Here is a 15,514-nt window from a genome sequence, read left to right on the forward strand (position 1 = left end):
TGTCCTGACCCGAGGGACTATCCACTCTCTCTTTTTGCATTCACTCCGGCGCTGGCCTCTGCGCTCAGTCACGTGTTCGCTAACGTCTCCATTGCCTTCCGGTGGCCCATTTCGCTGCTGAATCTCGTGTACAAAATTTCAAATTTTCATTTTCTTTAGTTTAGTTTTTTCCTGGGGTTTTGTCTTTGCCAGTGCAGTTTGCATCACACGGACAGACATCCACACCCCTGGTGTTCCTCTGAAGCTCAAGGCGAGGGCTCTGGCATTCTTTGGGGGGGGTTTGGGGGGTTGGGGGGGGGGGGGGGGGGGTTGTTTTGGTGCAGCGGCACAGAGGAGCGAGCTCCAGGGGTCCGGAGGCAGCGGAGCACTCTGTCAGAGACCCCGCGAGCGTCTTCGCTCCTCGGCTCCTGTTTCCCAGGGCCGTGGCTTCAGCCCCCCCCCACCCCGCCCCACACCCCCCTCGCCCCTTTGTGTGGACCGTGCTCCCTACGGACTGCTCCTCTCTGGCCTTTCACAGTGTGACTGTGTCCAATCAGCACCCCTGGCCCCCTCTCCCTCCCTCAAAACTGAACGCAGTGGGCCGGCTTCCACCCCCCCCCCCCCACCCCCCTACTCCTGATCTACACCCAGGAAAAGGAGGCGCTCCTCTGGAAGGGCTGGAGCTGAAGGTGCCTTCGCCAGATTGGGATAGGAGACGGAGGTAGTTTGGGTAGGAGCTTGAAGGCAGGGAGGGGAAGACGTCCTAAAAGGTCTTGAGGACCTTTCCTCCTGCATGGCGCTCCCTGCTTGGGCTGCAGGGCGCGGGGGGGGGGGGGGGGGGGGCGTATATGGTACCATAGCACCCATGTCAATCTCCTCTACTGGCCACCTACTCATTCAAATACCCTTAAAATGAAAAAAATACAATCAGGGCAGGTGGGCTGGAAGACAGGAAGGAGGGAGGAGGTGAGAAAAGGGAAGGAAAAGGGGGAACACGTGAGGGAGGAAAAAAAGGTCGGGAGGGAGAGCAGAAAGGCTTTGATGATTCCCAGTGTGGTCCAGGCTTTTGGGCCTCCGGGGACCGGGCCAAAGCAGAGAGCACCGGAGTGCAAACTGCATATCTGCCAAGCTGCTTAATAGACCGCCACAGCACTAGAGCTGCTGTTTTTAACATCAGCTCCTATCTGCACACACACACACACACACACACACACACACACACGTACTCCTGCTCCGCTCACACACACACGTTCTCCTGCACCCCACACACACACACACACGTACTCTCCGACACGCTTGCACGTAGCCGTCCACCGCCAACACAGTGCAGGGCTGAGGAATCACGGGTGCTTCGCACTGGATTGGAGGAAGGGGCATTTCGGCGTGGTCGTGGCACTGACCTCTGCAGGAGCACAGAGTTCACACGCGTTCTGTTTGTATAGCCTCCCGGCTAGCTCCATCCAGCGCGCTGGGCCGCTCTGGGGTCGTACTGGCGAAAGAAAACCACACGCCCCAGTCCGTCTACCTTTGTTCCGTGGGCACGTTTCATTCAGGCCTTACTGTATTTTTCCCCCAACGGAGAGTGTCTGAGAGAGAACAGCCAGGGAGGAACACATAGGCAAGATATTGTACTTGCACCTGATATCCAAATGGCGAGGATAAACCTCAAAGTAGCGATGATGAAAGAGCGAAAGAACGCGTCTGCCGTCGCGGCCCTCTCTGTGGAGAAGCCCCGGGGAGCAGCCCTCGGCTGCGTCACGTCCCGGGTGAACACGTCCCGTCGGCGACTTCCCCGGTTTTATGCGGGACGTAAGAGATCTCGATCAGGTTTATTTTATCCGCTGGCTGGCGAGCCGACGCCGCTGCGGACCACCCTCCGTCGAGTCCGTCGTGCCGGCTGCCCTGTGAGAACCGGGGGGGGGGGGGGGGTGGGAGTTTCTCTGGGGCTCCGCCCACCCCTTGTCCGTTGTTTCCAAACCCCAGGGGAAGCGGGGTGCGCGCGTTCGCGGCCAATTAAAAGGCCCCGGAGAGGGAGAGCCGGTTGGGCCCTCCCCCCGGTCACAAAGGCACACTGTGTAGTAGTCCTGGATTAACTTGGCATCCCACAGCCTGTAATGACGAAGGGCTGAGGGGGGCAGGGGGCAGGGGGCAGGGGGCGGGGGGGGCATCATTACTGATGGAGGCATGGATGCCAACAACAACCACCCCCCCCCCCCCCCCCCCCGCACCCCACCCTCCTTCTCCACCCCCTCCTCCGTCATGTATGAGCTCCTGGCATCTCCACCCAAATCCGACTGCAGCTTCTCCCGCGTCCGATGGGGGCGACTTTTAAATCACGCCGTCCCCGCGTTCGTCAGGTGTGAGAGAACAGCACCTGCGTCAGGACAGCGAGGGCCGCGTGCCAACGAAACCGGAGGAAATTACCGCAGTCTGACTTCAGACCAGCCCCCCCCCCCCCCCCCGCACCCCACCCCCTCAACCGCCCCCCAAAAAATACTCCTGATTCATGAGTGCAGGCCAGCAGTTTACTCCGAAGCCAAAACAACCATGAACATTAGTCGCTTGAACACGTCCCTGAATGCTGCCTCATTTCAAGCGTGAATTCAAGCCCTGAAAACTGCGCCGTTTTTCACTTCGGCTCAAGCGACCTTGCAAACCTCTGTTTTGTTGTAGCGGAGGCGATACTTTTGGAGTTGAATGGTAAGTTTTTTTTTTTCTTTCTTTCTTTTAAACTTGGCAGAAATGTGAATATTAGTTTCCAGTCAGGTGCACCGCATTGGGTCGATTACGGTGAAGTTACAAGTTCAGGGTGATGGAACAGAAAGACAGTCTATAAGACCCCGGACAGTAGTTTTTGAAATGAACTAAATTCATTTTTCAATGAAGTAAAACAAGCAAACAAACAAAAACATCCATAAAAAAAGAAAAAGGAAAAATCTAAAAGTTTTGAATGACTGATTAATAATCAGGCTAATTACACAGCGCTGCAAAGTATCACAAAACTTTACGTGCTAAAGTCATTATCGTCTATCCGACGTCGCATACACAGTTCGTATGGGAGAGAGATTACATAGGAGGAGAATGGGGACTGCTTGGGGAATGAGAAGGGGGGGGGGGGTTAAAGTCATCGCGTTTACAATGTTGAACACGTTTACTAAGATCTTTTCTTTTGCAATGAGATGGGAGGGGTGACGTGCGAGCTTTGCGTTTTTCGGTCTTTGTTGGTACGGCTTGTTAACACACCGGCGTTAGGGCTACCCCTCCTCCTCCTCTCCCCCTTCTCTCCCCTTTACGCTCTTTACGTATTGAACTATAGGGCATGAACATTCCTAGTTTGACGACTAGGCTGCGCGCCGCTGCCTTGATTTGCTGAGCAATTTGATACTTCAAGTGTATGTGTGTGAGAGAAGTAGGAGAGAGAGAGAGACTTCTTAGGCAGTGGGTCGGTATGACTTAACTACGTGCACTGAAAGCTAGAAATTATTTTGCCGCTGCCTTCTCACTCGCTGCATAGTTGCGAACCGCTCAGCGAGCCGAAAACGAGTTATATCATTTTCTTTTTCTTGCACTTTACTCCCGTATGTAATGGAGGGACCCGTTCGGATTTTCCACCGCAAGAATGCGTTTTTTCTCCAGTTCGCCCGGCTGTCCACAGCTCCAGTCGTCCTGTGAGAGAGGTAAGAACTGAAAAAGTGAAAGGGAACCGTGATCCGGAGTGTCGACAGAGAGCTAGTATGGTCGACCTTAGCGAAATGGGCTAGCTTGTTGTTTTGGAAACTGGGAGGCTAATTTGAAACAGCTATGCGTGTGCACATTGCTACGTATTTTTACTTTAGCACTTATTTTCCGTTACAGCCAACCTGGTAGAAACTAAACACCTTAACACGAGGTTCAAATTCTGCGTTTTTTTCTTGGAGGGGGGCGCACAAGGGCATAACTTGCAAATATGTCGCTTTTATGTACAATTTAGTATTAAGAATTGCCAAAATAATTTGCGCTATCTGACAAAGATTTAGAGATTTGTCTTTATAAAGTTGACTGTGCGCAGATGAAGAACATCATTCGGGTCCTACGCTGTCTATATAACCATTAAATTTGGAGCAGTCTCTTTCATTCCGTTTCAAAACAAAGCGCTGGCTGCACGCGCCTGAGTTCCCTTTTAATTGAATTTGACAGTCATTTTACTGTGTTTGTCAGCCCAAGACGTTTTACGAGCAGTTGGAATAACGGGAACTTTGGTCTTTTTGATTGGTAGACACGTTATTTTTTTCATTACAGCCTTGCCGTAGGCTACTGAAGTGCAAATTAGAATGAAATTGAAATGGGAAATTCATGAGCTTTTATTATTAACAATTATGATTAACTAGTTTTGTACTGCTAAAAACAACCGTACTACTACTACTACTGCGAATACTACTACTACCACTGCTACTTAATAGGCTAATAATAATAATACTAATAATAATTCCACTCTGATGAATTGCCAACCAATATTTATTCCATTTTTATATCTGTTGCCTAGGAGGGGTCGTGGCTTGTCTTCTGAAATGTGTTTTCAGTATTTTATTTTTACTGTTGTAGAGATTGCAATTCTGTCAGGTGTGAAATTCAAGTGTGATAAGCGGTACATGAATAATATGTTTTACATTTTTATTTTATCATTAAGACTAAAGTGGACTTGTTTACAGACTGAACAGCAATGGTAAAAACCCGTTGGAAAAGTTATCCACAAAGTGTAACTAACGGTAACTTGGCTTCACTTGTTTTATTGATCTTAGTGGATGTATACAACGAAGCAGGCCTACTTTTCTTTAGCTGACTGGTTATCCATTATTTGTAAATAGCCGTTATTTATTGTCACCGCAGTGTTACAATAAGTGGATTCATGTATCTAAATGTTGAGTTAGAGATAAACAAAGGAATGTCTTATCTCGTCAATCTGATATGTCAACAGATAAGAGATCAGTGGTGTGTACACCACTTCCCTGGACCGTTAAGATCCACAATTATTCTTCGATTTCGAATTACAACTCCAACATTATTTTGTACAGCCTTGGCATGAGAGTCAAATTGTGCAATTCATATTTGTGACAATTTATTTTTAGATTCATTACGATACAGTTCTTATTGTGTTTTTTTTTTTTTTTTTGGACGTGTGGACCTGTAAGAAATTCAATTTCCCTTTATTGGATAATAAAGAAAAGTATTACTATTCTTTTTCATATGATTTCCCTTGAAAAGTGTGTATAGGAAGCACAGAAGAATGAATTTATTAAGTCTTCTAGTAGTTGAACTACTTGCAATCATCTTGCAGTTATTGTTTGCCTTGAAAAGAAGCTGAAAAGACGACCATGGCGCGTGAGCAGCTTTTGTCAGAGTCAATGATGTGTTGCGCCAACACTGCAGACGAACCGTGCAGTTCACCGTCCTCGGTTATCGCCTCTGATCCCGTTTTGTCCTCAGAGCTTGGGGATGAAAAGCGATGCTCATCTTTCTCCCAATAAAATAAAATAAAATCACGTGCATATGTTAAATGAAAACAAGTATGCGTGTGACCGGTCTGCCTTTGAAGTCTGTTTCCTCGTGTTTTCAGAGGATCTGTTTCCAACGTGTAACCTATAAACCGATTGAAAAGGTTGTAAAAGGACAGACTTACCGTCGAATTAATAGACTAATAAAGGTAAAGAAACAAAAAAGAACACGAGACCGAATTGAATACCTTTCAGCCATGTGCGCACAGTACCTATACGCTACTTTGCGACGTCTTCTTAAGGACCTTTTTAAGTTATTTTCGACGGGTCGTAGATACTGTCCATATAGGAATGAGACACTTTCCTTTGGTACTGGTTTGTTGGGGGAAAACAGTGGAAGAGACTGTCCAGTAATTTTTAAATTCTTTGGTTTTGGACAGGAATCGACAAAACCACCGCACATCAAACATTGTGGCGTGCCGCAACATGTGCCTGTGTATTTTCGTTTTCTTTCGAACTGGCCACTGCTTCAATAACTTTGACCAATAAAGTTAAATCATTCATTGTATAATTATTTCTTAAGTGGTACATGGTTGGTTATGTGGTGTTAATATGGCAGTAAATTGGATTCAACTGTAGTTTCTCCTATTTTGGACCAAAATATGGAGCCCAATTCTTAACTGTCGAATTCTTTGAGTCACACTGTGTGTATTGTGCAGTTTGGCAAACTACCCAGATATTTTCAGACAGTCTTTTCAATGCAAAATTACTGTATCAGAATCTAGAGGTAATTTTGAATTGACTGCTGTGTAATTCATTATTTTTAATTAACTAAGGTTTTATTAGTTACTTAAGTTCAAGTTATACTCTTTTTCTTTTATCAAACTGCATTGTCTGAAGCATACATTATATTTTCACTGTTATACTGATCTGGCATTTGTGCGCCATGCATATATACATTTGTTTCTGGGTAGAAAATAACTCTGCTGTTTATAATTTGTGATTGAGATTATCATCAGGCAAATGCAGTCACGTTGCTTCTTAATTAGTATCTACCTGATGGTCACTTAGCCTGAGAAGACTGTGGCGACTATTAAAACTAGCAACAGTGACAAACCAATAAGAAAGGCTGACAATTATTTATATCCGCTTGTTTTTAAAGCATGCGGAAGAAGCAGCTCCCTCTCCCCACTCCACACCCCTCAAAGAAAGAAAAAAAAAATCATGCTGTTAATTAGAACTGGCCAAAGATCACTTTTTGAGAGTGGCCATAATATGTTTTCCTGTTGATTTCCTGTTATATTTGGTGAATTCTCGTATGTAAGCTCATTGGTCATACCTAAATTCCACCCAATCTTCTTAAAAGACTGCCAAATGAAGCATTTGATTCTGAAGACATTTTCAGTACAGAGAACACATCGGTGTCATACCTACACTTTCTGTCCTTGGACATTCATTCCGACATTGCAGATATTGTGCATTTGTGGACGGCAGTGTAGAATAATAGTTAGCGAACTAGGCTAACCACTCCAGGGTTGTAGGTTCTGTTCCACAGTGGAGCATGGCCACTGCACCCTTGAGCAAGGAGTGAGCTGGAGTTTCTTCAGTTAAATGGCCAACTGTGTAAATGGATTGTATGTAAAAAAAACAAAAAAACAATAAACAATACTTAAATAAAAAAAATGTAAATCTCTCTGGATTAGAGCTAAATGCCTCAAATGTAAATGTTAAATGGTCAGAGCTTGAAGTGTAGGCCACCTGTTCTTAATTTATTTGGTCCCTTTTTATAACTTTCTTATAACCCCCTTCATAGTAAATAGGAATCTCTGATTGTCAAAATAAATTCCCATGTGATTTAGCAGCATTTGTATTTGCAGGTATTGCAGTGCTTTCATTTATATCGTAATGTTATAGTTATTGCAGCTAAAAGTGCTTTCAATCCAGTTATTAACTCTCTTTGCAGTTGGGCAGAGGAGCACTATGCTTGAATAGACCAAATTGTTTTAAGTTCTGAAACTGATTTCCCTTTTGTGAATCTGCCTTTATGGTGTGTCTTCTTGATGCTCTGGTATTGAGTGCTGAGCTCAAGCTGTACAGTACAGACTCTCAGAACAGTGAAAGGAAGACACGGCATTGCTAACTGTCGCGTTACACCACCACATGCTTTTCGAACGTCTTTTATTTAGGTGCATCGTCTTGTCGTCTCAGGGATTTTCGTGATGGTGTCTGCCCAGAGCCTTTTTTTTTTACACCCGGGCTGGGTTCGAAATGCGGGAGGAAGGCTTCGAGGAGCGGTGGAAAAAGTCTCGGAGATGTTTCGCAAATGCGTGACGTCAAGCCAGGGCGGAGAAGGTTAAACAGAGCGTTCCTCTGCTGCGGTACCTGCTCCAGCCCTGTGTAAATCAGTAGGGGGATAGAAACACAACCCCCACCCCCCCAAACCGTCCGACCGTTGGCCCGTCCCAACCGGGCAAGTTCCAGAGGGGAGAGAAAGTACAAAAAAAAGCACTAGGCCTTCCACATGTTCCTATGAAGGACGTGATGCAGCTGTTAGTGCACTGCCTTGTGTTGAAGCGACTCCAGCAGTGTTAAATCAGCCCCGGCGGTGTAAATTTGAGTCCGGTAGGAACAGAATGTACTCTGCTGCAGTTTAAATCACTCTCACAGAGTTCATTTTACTCCAAACACATGGGCGCATGATGTCAGGAGAGAGTCATTCTAAAGCATGGCTCCACAATTAAGAGCACAGACGTACACCTGCTGGATTAAGAGATAAAAGGAGTTCTGCAAGCACTTATCTTTTTGGGTTGTTGTGTCACACACACACACACACACACACACACACACACGCACACGTGAATGTCGATTAAAGGGCTTTTGGTACGCTAAGGGTATTGTGGGAGTCACTTTGTCAGGAAGCCATCCACCCCCCCCCCACCCCGAAAGGGCACGTTTTTCGAGAGCGTTCGGCTCCAGACCTTTTAGGACTCTGTCGCGGCGTTTAGGAATCATTAATGCGCTGGTATTTATCACAGGGGCCCGAGCAAAACTCCGACCCGCCATTAAGTGCGCTGGAATAATGTTTGGCCGATTAGGCTACTCAGGCTAATGATAAACACATGTGCGTTTTGGGAGAGGTATGCTAAGCGGAGCAATTTAAACGTGAGTACGTGCATTGATATATACACACGTAATAGCTTTTTTCCTCCTTCCGATGCAGCGCGGGCATTAGGGATTATATTTAGTCGCCATCTATGAACTTACAGAGGTTTTTTTTCCCCCCTCTTTCTCCCTGTGAGCTCTGGGTTGTTTACTGAAAAACATTTCAGTGACTGGATGTTTTTTTGGGTGCGTTTTTGAAAAAAAGCTATTTAAAAAAAAAAAAAAAACCCGAGGACAGGGCCTCGAAGAGCCGACGTCGTTTCGCGGAGCGGCGGACGCCGGGCGCGAGAGGAATCCGACCGGTTTTTATTTAGTGTCGTCCGCGGGCTGTCTGCGTTCGCGGCCCAGATTTAGGGGCGGAGCCGACTGCAGGCAGTCATTACGCGTTTGCGGCGTCCGAACGCGGAACGCTGCGGTCCGGCGTCCCGGAGCACCCAGATTCCGAGGAGCGGCGAGCCTCTCCCCGGCGACCTCAGGCAGGATGAAAAAAGAGGATGCGACTGTTTTATTTTGGGGTGTCCCGGCTGTTTTCCTGGGTTCAGGCTACTGCCGTCAGTGTCATTGCCATTAAAGGATCGGCTGTTGGCCACAGCTGAGTTTCTGAAAGTTTTAGACTAAAATAAAAGTAAGGGCTGTTTGTCCTGAATTAGAACAGCCACCCAAACCAAAATTTCCCCATGTGTTTAGAGTATGTGTGCATTTGTATGTGTGAGTGCGTGTTTGTGTGTGTGTGCCCATGTGTGTTTGTGTGTGTGTGTGTGTGCATGCTTACATGTGTGTACGTGCGTGCATGTGTGCATGTGCATGGTTGTGTGTGTGTGTGTGTTCGCATGCGTGTGTGTGTGTGTCCGTGTGTGAGTGTGTGTGTGTGTGTCCGTGTGTGAGTGTGTGTGTGAGTGTGTGTGTGTGTGAGTGTGTGAGTGTGTGTGTGTGTGAGTGTGTGTGTGTGTGTGTGTGTGAGTGTGTGTGTGTGTGTGTGTGAGTGTGTGTGTGAGTGTGTGTGTGTGTGTGTGTGTGTGTGGAGTCATCTTCTCCCTGCGCAATTAGGCTCAGTTTGTGTTGTGGCGGGGCTGCGAGTGCTTATCTCGGTCTTCAAAAGAGCGAATAATGGCTGTTGCTACAGTAGTGGAAACCGGCCGTTCGTTTTATCGACTCTGTCAGGAAGATTACCGCGTCTGTGCCGTAAGTGCGCTAATCTTCTGCCCAGATGTGGCCCCTCTGCGCTGCAGTGCTCCGCCCCCCCGGTGGTAGATACCGTGACCAGAAGAGTTTTCAGATTCCGAGCCATGCCTTGTTTGCCTTGCCCACATAAAATTTGTTATTCAAGTGGGTACGGGAGAGTTGGGGGCGGGGGGGGGTTGTGATTATAACCCCCTAATGTAACGATACTGAAACCTTCTCAGACCCCCCCACCCCCCCCCCAGTCGCCAACACCTCTGCCACCACTGTTACCATTAAAAGTGTGAGCATTTCATACTGGGGTAGTCTAGCATGGCAAGCTGAGGTAATGAATATGAATCACTGTTAAATTGTAGGTAATTTAAAAAATATTAATTGTACATTCAGTCGCTCATAGTGTGTTCTGTTATCAGCTTAGTCTGGTAAAATGTTCTCAGAAGTGAAGCCAAGGCACCATTCATGTTCATAGAGTATCGCAGAGTGCTGATATACGTTCTGTTTTGCCTTTTTACACGGCTAACGCAAAACGTTCTCACAACGTTGCTGCAATGTTATAACACTGACCGAACATTTCAGTAACGTTACGAGGACATTCTCTGTTAGCTGGTTTTAGGGCGTCTACATGGCAAACCCGATCCCAGACCAGCTCTCCTACTTTGAGATGCTTTACTAATAAGGGGCGCTGGATCCATCTCTGCCTTTTTTGGGCATCTTAATTTCCTGTGTTAGGGAAGGTTGATAAATTCCCGGGCACCGTCGGTTGGAGAAGCTCTTAGCGGTACTGGGTGGCTGGGCGGGCGCGTGTCTGAGTGATAATGTACAGAAGCTGTAGGAGGTGGGCGAATGGGGTGGGTTGAAGTCGGGAGAATGGCTCATGGGCGTTCGTACGCGTTCCCTGCTGGATAGAGAGAGAGGCTCTGATTGGCTGTGGCCTAACCTTCTCCCCTAGCGGAGAGACCGAGAATCAAACCGCATTGGATAGCTTTTTTAAAAAGACCTGCTGTGCTTACGGTCAGCTGGCTCTGACAGATGAAAGCTTCTCCCTTTATCGTGGATTGTGGACCTTGTTGGGTCAACGTGGGGGCTGGGGAATTAGGTACGCGTCTACGCGATGGGGGTGGTCAACGGGAAAACCGAGGAGCACGGATTGCAATGTTTGCTCTTTGTGTGAAGCGTTTGATCTCGGTTGCTTCTGTGTGGCCCTTACTGTTCTCTGCGTGCTTTATTTGTTCCTGTGAAGCATCCATCTCTTCCCAAGTTGTTTGCTAAAGGGAAAGTGATGAGACCCCTCCGGCTCACTATCACTCTGCACAGGGACATCTTTCAGAGGTGACTCACAATGGCTCACAACTGTCATGGAATCCATTTTTTTATATCGTGATGTTTAATTTGAAAGTGTAACGAGAAATCCCCGTGGCGATCCATTAAAGATGGGCATGATGGGGCATTTAAGCATTTCCCCCCCCCATTTTTGCGGGGGCACATTGCAGATGTCTTGGCACGCTCTCTAAAGAGAAGTGCATGTCCTTGTCCTTGTCCTTGCTTGTTATAGGCGTTCAATTTTCTGCTATCAGCAGATATAAGAGGATGATTGGGACACATCGCTTTTTTTCCTTTTAGGGAAAATTTTTTTCCACGGGTAATTGTATTCTTTTCCCTCGTACGGTTCCTTATTCATTGTGTTTTGATGATTTTGTCTGAGTTTTTTACTGAAAATTGCAAAACAGTTGTATTGTAACTATCAAATTGGTAACAATCATATGTTCACTCTTGTCAGTTTCTGCTTTTGATGACTGAGAATTATTATTATTATCATTTTTTTTTTTGAGTTTGACATTTAAAATACTCTGGGTTGAAAGCCACAGGATTTAACCCTCTAGCGCAAGCTCCAGGCTTGGTAACGGGCAGGGTAATCTCTGTTCCTCCATTGCACCATTTTCAGTCTTCCAGGGTGGAAAACAACGTTTTCCTTCTGGCAGAATTATTCTTATTATTGAATTATTATTGAGCAATGCTTTCAGAAAGACCATCTGACTGCCTTTCTTGCAGAAAGATTCAAGTGAGCACTGCTACCAAATAAAACTGGCTATTGTGATTATGAATATGACAATGGAAAACCATATCTGCTACAGCTGACTGCTTAGTTCCAAATTCAGTTAGGGAAACAGCTGGTTCAAAGTGAACTGACAATTTAGTCATTCAATTCAACAACTCGCTTTTCTCTCAAGAGAGAAAAAACCTGCATATTTGCTCATATTTGCGATTATGAAGAAGAGAAGAAAAGTCAGCAGGTAGTGTTCTGGTGCCAACATTTTTAATTGGAGCCGTTCAAGAACCTCGTCCAGTGTGAACCGCAGATGCAGGCGAGAGTGCCGTATCTAGGCAACGGCTTGTGATGCTGGCCCCGCGCTCCTTAGCCAGGCGTCTGCTTCGGCTCTCCCGGCTAAGTCCGCCTCTCCGCTCAGGTCGAGGCGCGGGGCCGCGGCGACACTTCGCCGTTTCTTGGCGCTCTCCTCCGGGCCGCCCGCCCGCCCGCCCGCACCCCCCCGCTTTTAAACGAGGACTGTTTGCTGATTTATCGCGGGGGGCCTTTTTCGAAACGCGTCGCGAGAGAGATGTGCGTGTTCATCGTACCGGCGGGTTTGCGTACGCGTGCGGGAGACCGCGGACGTCGGGAACCGACGACGCTCGCGTTCCGCTCTCTCGCCCGCCCTCGCTCGCCCGCCCTCGCCCGTCTCTCCCTCGCGCGGCTTGTGTACGGTACGTTTCAACAGGCCTGCGCTTTCTGGCCTTCAAATCACGTCCTAACCTTTCAGGCCCGAGGTTGGATAACGTCTTGGAACGGGGGGGGGGGGGGGGGGGGCGGATTATGTAAAATGTAAAACACCAGGGTGAAATTGTTAAAACAAACAAACAGTTTGGAAGCACTGGAAACAGATGTTTGCGCTGTGGGACAGGGGAGATAGTATGACACTGTGGATTAGTCCCAAATACGGGTTCCAAAATGGCGTCCAACATCGCAGGCCGCTCTTGGCCTTTAAACATGGAACGGACTTGCGCGTTTCTTTAAAATATGTTATTTTATCTTTAATTAAAAGACACGACTGTGTGCTACTGCATCAACAAACACTGTGTTCGCTTCCTGTGTTCGTTCAGCTGAAATGTGGAAATTGCATTTTCACTGGGGGGGTGGGGGTGGGGGGGGGAATAGTAACAGAAAATATAACAAGAGTTCACAAATATGGTGAGTTCCAGAAGAAAAGAAAAAAAAAAAGACAGGAAACTGAAATTGCCTTCATGATGTTTTGGCTTGGGGGATCCTGACTATTAGGGCACTTATACTTGATTAGAGTTGAAAAAGTAAAAAAAAGAAGAGAATAATCACGGAGGAGCACAGTACTCCGGGAAGTTGCGAGAGGGCTCTTATTTATTGTTTTATTTTCCGCCCCGACGGCCATTTTTCCTGTTTTTCAGAGTGAACGCTGAGGAGACGGTTTTTTTTCCTTCTTCTTCTTCTTCTCCCCAGTGTCTGTCTTCATTTAGGAAAACTATTAATCAGAGAGCAAAGCTCCATCTTGAGGGAAAATTCGGGGCTAAACTTGTCAACTCTGAACTCTGCCGCTCCCACGAGAGCGGGAGAGAGAGAAAAAGAGAGAGAGAGAGATATTCTGTTGTGAAAGTGTGTTCTGGAGCATTTCAGCAGAAGAAAGATTTAGTGTTCTCTCTTTCTTTCCATGTATAAGTAATTGCTTTTCGTAGTAGGCTGTGTCTGGAGGAGGAAAACCTACAAATCGACTCTGGCGTACCTTCACTGACTCACCAACCCGGCTCGTGCAGTTACAGCGATCGCCACTAGAGTTCACCATAATGCGAGAGGAACGGAATAGAATAATAGTCACGGCCAAGGTGAACTGTGCCTGCTAGCTTCTGGCTTTTTTTAAACTTTATGTAAGGGAACTGGATTTAGTGCAGTCTGTTACTCCGGGGGACGTGAAAGCTGGTTTTCCGTTTGCCGGCTTGTGCCGTCTGTGAGTTACGTCTTGTAATGAATTTCTCGGTACAGATTTTCTGTCCGGCAGCTACGGTGCAGTTTATCAAGGCGGAACAAGAGCAGACGGGCCTCGGGCTCGCCGTGCGTCCCAAACTGATCTGGGATCAGCACAGGCAGAAGCTGTCGGATGCTTGCAGTGTAAATCAGCAATGCTGAACCATCTAACGGCAGTTGATCGCTTGTGTGCGATCAGCTGTATCTTCTCCGTTTGCTAGGAGGTGGTAGTGGAAACGTAGACCCTTGGGTGCGTTCAAGGCCGGGATTTAAACAACGCTGCATGCTCTCTGAACTGTATGCAGTGTGACAAGTCCAGATAGGGACATGCATTATAACCAGCACTGGCTATTCAGCCTATCTGCTTATAACCTGAGTGGAAGAACATTCACAGACTGTCCATACGCAAATGCAGAGGCGTATGGTCTTCGGTAAAATAGCAGATACGCTGGCAAGCTGGCCCATCTTCGGTGATGTGGTTGAGCCGAGGAGGCCATTTTGGCTCAAGTGCTCTCGCCGTTTAATGCCACTGGCATGGAAAAAAGCGTTAGCCGCGGCGCCGCTGACCGCGGTACGTTCCCTGCCGGATCCTCCGCTCGGATCTCCGACGTTGTCGTCCGCGGCGCTACACAAAACACCGGGGGGCTGTTTACGTAACCGTTTTTAATTCGAGAGCCCCCGGACGGGCCCGGTTCGAGATTCCCGGAGTGCCTCGCACTCGGAGCTGTCGGCCCTCGCCGCGCGTCTCGATTTGTTTGGTAAACCTCGTGAAGCCGCAGCGCTCGAAGTGCCGCGGAGATCCAAGTGTTGCCGAAACAAGCCAAGCAAACATTTGGACAGCTTTTTTTTTTAAATGAGCCCGACCCTTTCAGCGGAAGTGTTTTTCTGTGATTGTTTCGGGACGCCTTGTTTAGAACGCTCTTGAAATGACGGAGCGGTGGCTGTCACGTTGCATTAAGGGCTGAGTGAAATATGTCGGTGTGATGTAACTACCTTTGGTGTATCCTAATCTGCCAGTTCAACTTGGACTGATACCTGAGTGAGGGTTTTGTTCTAGTATCCATCAACTAGCTAATGGTAGCTCATCATTTATACTGTAGTGTACTCTCTACTTAGGGACTTGTGTTATTTGTAGAAAGTGCTGGGCTTTGTTGTCGCATCAGAATGTATTCTTGATTAAAATGTTCTTGATTAATTTGCAATTTGTGCAGTGCATTGCCGTTCTTTTATTCTTATTGTGGTTTAAGTTGCGCTGGGTTTGGGGGTGGGGGGGAGTGTGGGGGAAGTGACTCTTTCCTCAGTGCTGCCTCTTCAGCCCGACGCGCTTTATTTTCAGACGCTCCCTGGAGAGTTACCGTTGCTCAAGAGTTACCGCGATACGCATCCCAGTAGAGCAGCGGGTTTCTGAGTGCCTGCGATGACTCCGGTTGTGAGGTTGGTTAAGGTGCTCCTCCGTCTGTCTCGACGCTGTTAGCGGTCGCTGCGCGTAGCTGCAAAGGCTGCGGTAAAACTTGCCGATGGTGGAGCGAGCGCTCACCTCTGCCGGGACCCAGAACGACCGCAGGCATGCCTGCTGACTGCCGGCCAGGTTTGGCTGTTTTTTTTTTTTTACTTTTATTTTATTTATTTTTTAAACAGCACAGACCCTTTACTTGTGCCCTGATGTATGTGGGAGAGT

General features: G+C 47.4%; 1 protein-coding gene across 3 annotated transcripts in view; it reads left to right on the top strand.

The window, feature by feature from the left end:
* Window positions 1-2,558: 2,558 nt before the first annotated feature.
* The window catches only part of LOC118235023 (cell adhesion molecule-related/down-regulated by oncogenes-like), a 48,080-nt gene continuing 35,124 nt past the window's right edge, over window positions 2,559-15,514 (top strand). For 2 of the 3 annotated variants that reach the window (XM_035431971.1, XM_035431973.1), the window contains exon 1: window positions 3,253-3,656. The gene's annotated coding sequence lies outside the window, so the exon portion shown is untranslated. Of the gene's footprint in view, window positions 2,680-3,252; window positions 3,657-15,514 lie in introns of those variants that run through there. The other variant, XM_035431972.1, reaches the window with a different exon arrangement.

This window comes from Anguilla anguilla, chromosome 9 (genome assembly GCF_013347855.1).
Source record: "Anguilla anguilla isolate fAngAng1 chromosome 9, fAngAng1.pri, whole genome shotgun sequence".
Taxonomy (NCBI): domain Eukaryota; kingdom Metazoa; phylum Chordata; class Actinopteri; order Anguilliformes; family Anguillidae; genus Anguilla; species Anguilla anguilla.